Source organism: Oratosquilla oratoria, chromosome 13 (genome assembly GCF_046742065.1).
Source record: "Oratosquilla oratoria isolate Oo_2021 chromosome 13, ASM4674206v1, whole genome shotgun sequence".
Taxonomy (NCBI): domain Eukaryota; kingdom Metazoa; phylum Arthropoda; class Malacostraca; order Stomatopoda; family Squillidae; genus Oratosquilla; species Oratosquilla oratoria.
The window spans coordinates 26,995,624-27,003,123 of NC_134789.1; positions in this window are offsets into that span (position 1 = coordinate 26,995,624).

A 7,500-nucleotide genomic window follows, 5' to 3' on the forward strand; every position below is an offset into this window, starting at 1 on the left:
TTGCTATCTGATATGCGATCTGATTGCTAAAGGACATTTTTAGCATATCAATATAAGGAGCAGTGTTATATAGACTTGCCACAAGTATACAAGGACCGGTATAAGCCTACATGTAGTACATATCACTGTGCAGCCCACAACAAGTTTCAACAAGATTCTTGTTGAAATTTGTTCTAGGTAAGCAGCTTTTCACCGAGTCAGTTGCTGTTTTGGAATCAACCAGGAAGGATGTCTTCTGGACCTGGCGGAGTGGTTCCTTCAGGCAGAAAAAATTATCCTGTCTGGAATTATTTTGGAAAACTACCAACAACTTTTGGCAAAGGGTACCGAGTTAATTGCAAAGACTGCAGCCAGGAACTACAGGGCATTGAGTCAAGATTAAATTCTCACAGAGATAAATGCCAAGATCAGCCAGAGCATACAGAAGAAGAAATTGATGTGTGCATTTCTCCCTTTTCATACGCAACTATATAAATTTGGTGAACAATGGAGATCATGTGCAATAAAAATGTGAAGGCCTAAAGAGATGATACTTCAACTTCATTACCTCTAAATTTGGGTAATGACTATATCGCTATAATATACTGTATCCACTCAACTTTGGGCCTAGATGATTGTTATTCATTTCATTCAACATTGTGTAATATATTTCATAGGTTCCATTGGACTTGCCCACATGGGATTCAGCCTAAAGGGATTTAGCCTAACCTAACCCAACTAATCCATTATTTTTAGTGAATTTAAAAGTGGACTGGATCCTGTGTGGGCTGAATTCCAAACCCACCTATTTCATATCCTGTTAATTATTTCCAAATAATTTAGTGGCTTGTGTGAATATGATCATTATCTAAAAAAAAAATAACTACTGTACTCAAAAGTAGCCTAAATCACACTGTATTCATTCATTTATTTATTCATTTATAAATTATGCAATATGCTAAAATTTTCTGTTTCCATTTCAGGATCTGTATCAACAGCTTCAATCCCTTCATCATCGGTTCCACTAAGGTTATCTGCAAACCTGACTCCACCATTAAAATGGTCACTATCAGGCTCCTCCACAGGCGCCACTTCTGCTAAATCATTTTCATCTAAAAGAAAGTCATCAACATCTCTGGACAGATTTATTATAAAAACTTCAGCCTCTCAAAAGGAAAACCTCGACAAAGAAGTTGTAAGAATGATATTTGCTACAAATTCACCATTTTGTCTTGTTCAGCATCCTCAGTTTCTCAAGATGGTTCAGAACCTGAGGTTATATTCCTCCATCCAGAAAAGATATTGCTAATAAGTACTTGGATCTTGTGTATGACAAGGAACATAAAAAGTGTGCAGATGACCTGAATAATGAAACTGTATGTCTTTCAATTGATGGGTGGTCTAACATCCATAATGAGCCCATAATATGTGTCACTCTAATAACATCCACTGGCCAGATTTATTTAGTTTACACAATAGACATATCAGGGAAACCTCACACTGCTGAATATCTTCTACAACTTGTACAAAGTTCGATCAAGAAGGCTGAATAAGATTTTGGTTGTCACATTTGAAGTGTTGTGACAGACAATGCAGCAAATGTCACCAAGATGAGAAAACTCTTGGAGGAATCAAGTGAACCTGAGCATACCGTCCTCACATACGGCTTATACCGTTCCTTGTATACTTGTGGCAAGTTTATATAACACTGCTCCTTATACTGATATGCTAAAAATGTCCTTTAGCAATCAGATTGCATATTATATAGCAATCCCATAATATTTAAAATCTAAAAGAAATCGATTTAAATCAAATAGATCTGATTTAAATTTAAAAAATTTATCTTTTATAATTCTTAAAAAAAAAGAAAGAAAAAATCATCAACCCTAGTGTCCGCTAACCTCATATAATAATACCTGTTAAGTCCTGCTAAAATTGGCATTTCAAAGCATAACAGTGCCTTAAATATAGTTTCTTATTTCACTATAAAAGTTACAAAGAAAGAAATGGCCTCCGCTAGTGGACCCAGGGATCTGGGTGCGCATGTCCTGTGTAATAGTAGTCCTTGATATATATATATATATATATATATATATATATATATATATATATATATATATATATATGTATATATATATATATATATGTATATATATATATATATATATGTTTGATAAATCAATTAATCATATATTATTTTATCCGTATATTCATTTATTCATTTATTCATTTATTCGTTTATTCATTTATTCATTTATTCATTTATTCATTTATTCATTCATTCATTCATTCATTCATTCATTCATTCATTCATTCATTCATTCATTCATTCATTCATTCATTCATTTATTCATTTATTCATTTATTCATTTATTCATTTATTCATTTATTCATTTATTCACTTATTCATTTATTCATTTATTCACTTATTCACTTATTCACTTATTCACTTATTCACTTATTCGCTTATTCACTTATTCACTCATTCACTTATTCACTTCTTCGTTTATTCGTTTATTCCTTTATTCCTTTATTCCTTTATTCACGTATTCACTTATTCACTTATTCATTTATTCATTTATTCATTTATTCGTTTATTCATTTATTCATTTATTCATTTATTCATTTATTCATTTATTCATTTATTCATTTATTCATTTATTCATTTATTCATTTATTCATTTATTCAAGGAGGACCTAAACAACAATCTTTGGACACACTACAGACGCCATTTCGACAGGGAAACCATGATAAATAAAACTGAAATCGTCGTAGAGGAAGACCTCCAACGGCTGACCATCTTGGGGGCTGTAACTATTGTAACCGTTATGATAGGTTGTGTAACCGTTGGATAGGTTGTGTAACCGTTAAGGGGACCCCCCGCCCCAGATTTACGAAAAAAAAAGATTTTTTTTTATTGCATAAATACATAGAAGAGCGCTTGCTCTACACCATGTTAAAAGATTTTTATCGTACCGCCATTTTTAAATGGTTTAAAGGGCCTACGTTCCCTACCCCCGGCAGCCACGTGCTCCGCACCACTATTGTTTACATTCGTTTTGACCATGAAAACACCTCTTTTACTTTATTTTTTGTTTGTTTGATGCACTTACAAAGTTTTCTCTTGCGTCTGGCATGCACGTGAGTGTGTGGTATGAGGAAACTCAGCCCGCACGACTACCAGTGACCTGACAGCAGGAAAATTAGCCCACTTGACCGCCCGTGACCTGATAGCCGTAGAAAGGGAAGGAAGTGTACGCTAGCTTGCCACGTTCACTAATTTGCCGTGTGTATTTCGCATTTATTTTTCAGTGAAGAGAAGTTTGAAGATATTAGCCATGCCTAAGCTTTCCAAACAAAAATCACACTTACAGAAAACAAGAACGTTGACCTTAGTAACGCAAGGGGAGAAAGAAGGAACCGCATCAACCTTGTTATCACCACCTCCGCCACCACCACCAGTACTTCCTCCAGCACCTCCCTCCCTGCCAAGTACACCCACATCCTCGTCTCTCTCATTGCCATCTACATCCTCGTCTCTCTCATTACCATCTATATCCACATCCTCCGCTCTCTCCCTGCCATCCACATCCACAGCACCTGATCCTCCGTCCTCTATACCTTTATCAGACACGTTGTCTCTACGCAAACAACTGTTTGCTAACAAGTTCACATGAAGAAAAAACACCGTTCCTGTCAATGATTCCAAAGGAGAAGCTAAAGCTGATCTGTGACGTCTACGTTGACCTGACGAAGATGGATCTGCTAAGCCGATGCTTGAGAGGACGAACTCAGAACCCAAATGAGAGTCTGCATTCCAAGTTGTGAATCAAGTGCAACAAAAGCAAGTTTGCTGGAATCAGAAGAGTTATATTCCTCTCTCAGGTCACTGTACTTGACCACAACTTTGGCTACAAGAATGCCTCCTTGTTGCAACACCTTGGGTTTAGAGTCTCAAACCTCACAGTGATGTCCCTAATGCAGCAAGAGCCTGTTCCAACACCAGAAAGAAAACCTAGGACAAAAAAGAGAGCTGAATCCCAGCAATCAGACTACCTTGCTGGGTCATTCTAGACCAATGACTCAAACTTTGCCACAATGAGTAAGGTGGCGCCTTATGAGACCCTCACTTTGGGTGAATAATATCCTACACTGTAGGAGGGGACAAAGTGCCTGAGTTACTTGAAAGATGCAAAATCATCATGAAAATACAATGGAACCTGTTTTCAATGATTCTTAGGAGGTTCATGAATGTAAAATTTAGTAAAACTAAGAAAAAAAACTTTAACGCTCGTTTCTGAAAAATGTAAGTTTTTTAGACACAAAGTCTATCTCCTCCTTCAATTTTCAACCAATCTTTTGATATGAGGTCTCTATTGATAGCTAGATAAATGAAAAAAATGAAATAGAGAGTTTTTTTCATATGTTGAATAATTTTTTTTAATAACGTGTCAAAGTCAACATTTTGTGTTTTTTTTACAAAAAAAAAAAAAAAAAATCCTCGGCATTGAACAAAGATATTAAAAAAACTCTCTATTTTGTTTTTCTATATATGTAGAAGATTCATTTGCTATAAAATGAAAGACATAAAATAAAAATTGTAGGAGGAGATAGAATTTGAAAGAAGCCCAAAAATAGGGTATTTTTCATGTTTTTTATTAAAAAAAAAACTACTGGTCAGATCTGAATAAAACTCAAGCTGTGACGGTTTTCTCAGACCTAGATATCACACAGAAAAAATCAGCAAGATCCTTCAGAAAAAAAGATTTTGGGCGGGGGGTCCCCTTAAATAGGTTTGTTGGTTACGTAAGGAGGACTTAATGCGGGCGAGATAAACTCCAAAACGGGAGTTTTCTACTTTTAATTAACAATTGAGGCAAATCTGGTTTGCAAATATGATAAAGATACAAATGGGCCCTGTGGGCAGATTACAATAAGTGCCAGGCCTTGACCTAGGGCACAATAGGCTGGCAGCCTATTGGTCTGCCTAGCTCTGACGACTGGCCGGTAGGTTCGTGACCTACCCAGCCTCTCCGGTGTGACATGGGTGTTAAAGGTTATATAGGTTGTTAGTAGGTTACTGTAAGCAAAGGCGTTAGTCTCGCTATTCTATGTATTAGGGTCAGTTTATATATGAGGGTTAGTCCTATAGTTAGTGGATGTTGTTAGGTATATAATATCTATGTTAGTTTATGCGTAATATACTAGGGCAGTTATAATAAAGGATTTTAATAGGTTAGTCTGGTGACATTGGGTATCTATCTTGTTTGTCATGAAATATGCTGCGTTAGGGGTATGTTGTGGGAAATGCAAGGTTAGCAAGAAGGGGAGTCTCGCTATGTTGCAAGCCTGTGGATCACGTGCGTGGTGGGTGATGGTTAGTGATGGTTACACTATAAACGATTTATAACTAGTTATTAACATACAAACTAATGATTTCTCTTTCCTCCCCAGTATGAAACCTACACATGGGAGACATTTGACGTTGAAAATAGAGCCGCCGGTTCGAAGAACAACCACACACAGGCAACCCAGTGGTTCAAAACAAGCACCCTACAGAGCACAAAATCTCATGACTTAGACGATCGGCTAGGCTGAGGATTCAACGAATTATCGCCAGCCAAGCAAAGGAGAGTCATAAGTGATACTTCCAAGATGTCTCTTTCTTCATTCTTATACTGTCCACTGGCTTATTTCTCTTCATTCCAACTGAGGATGCAGAACGATCTGCGAAACGTCTTTTTTTTTTTCTACTATGTTTTGTGTATTTTCATTTATTTTGTTTACAACGTATATATATATATATATATATATATATATGTATATATATACATATATATATACATATATATATATATATATATATATATATATATATATATGTGTGTGTGTGTGTGTGTGTGTGTGTGTGTGTGTGTGTGTGTGTGTGTGTGTGTGTGTGTGTGTGTGTGTGTGTGTGTGTGTGTGTGTGTGTGTGTGTGTGTGTGTGTGTGTGTGTGTGTGTGTGTGTGTGTGTGTGTGTGTGTGTGTTAATATAAGTCCCTAATGTCAATTAGAATTTTTTTCTCTTCCCCCTACTTCCCGAAAGCTAGAGAGCCAGTTTCTAATGAATTTGCTGACGTTTTCAACAGAATATGCTTGAAAAAGAATCTCCTGCCACGCTTCACGAATATTAAACTTTTCGACGAGGCAGTCAAGAGCAATGCGATGACCCTGGAGTACAGAAGGACACTGGTCGCCAACGAGATGGAAAGACAGAAGCCCATTGTTTCCCACTTATATCACCAGGTTCAGAGCCAGAAGCTACCTGTGGGATCGTGAGAATATTGACATTTCTCACAAAGGTAAGATCAATACTGCACTAGAATCCACCCTCTCCGCATACAAGAACTCAGTGGAGAGGAAAGGCATGCAAAAATTGAGTGCTATGAATGGATGTCAGATCAAAATCCCCCAACCTAAGGAAGACTACGTCAACCTGGCCAATATCGACCTCGATGCTGATCAAAAGGAACTTCTTAAACTGTGACTGAATTGTCATGTCCTATCTAAGCCTAAACCTCACCAAAACAGGATAGAGGTAGAAGTCCTTATTGATAGCATACTCAAACTTGCTGATGAAGGTAAAGTTGGAATCAGTCAACGCCTACAGCCAGAACTTATTGCTGAGAAAGGTAAGCAACGAGGCACTTTTTACCATCTCAGTGTTACAGAAAACACACATAGAAGCCAACCAACGTTTAAGAAATAATCAGGAAGTGACAGTAAGACGTGCCGATAAAGCCTCGGTATTTGTCCTTATCCCCACCTTAGAATATCTTGAAAAGATTGATAATATCCTAGAGGATAGATCCACATTCCAACTCATCCAGAAAAAATCCTTCCCCTGAAATAGTCACTAGAGTCAATAAAATTATTGGCGCTATTAACGCCGTCAAAGGAAGTACCAAGCTGTGTAAATTGTCCGGTGAATACAAACCAGGATACTGTTATGGCAATGTAAAAATCCACAAACCTAATAACCCCTTCCGACCCATAATTAATCAAATATCTACACCTACGTACAAGTTTGCTAAACAATTAAATGATCTCCTAACACTATTTCGAACTGACAGCTTCTCATCGTCTCACGAGTTCCTGGACCTGGTAAAAGATGCTTCCAGCCGAGGAATAATAGCATCGCTGGACGCCACTTCGTTATTTGCTAATATTTCCGTTGACAGAACCATAAACTTTACCTGTGGTAAAGTATACAGAAGTGGACCTGCCCCCGGACTATACATACCTGAAAAACTTCTACGCTCTATACTCGAGACTTGCACCAAAAGTCTTCTTTCCGCTGCCCACATGGGAAGCTTTGCCAACAAAAGGATGGAGTTGCTATGGGTTACCCTTTAGGGGTTCTCTTTACCAATTTTTCATGGGCTCGGTAGAGGAAATAGTCCTCAGTGAAATTAGCTAACCTACTATTTACTGCAGATACATTGATGATATTTTTGTCCAAACTGATTCCCACCAAG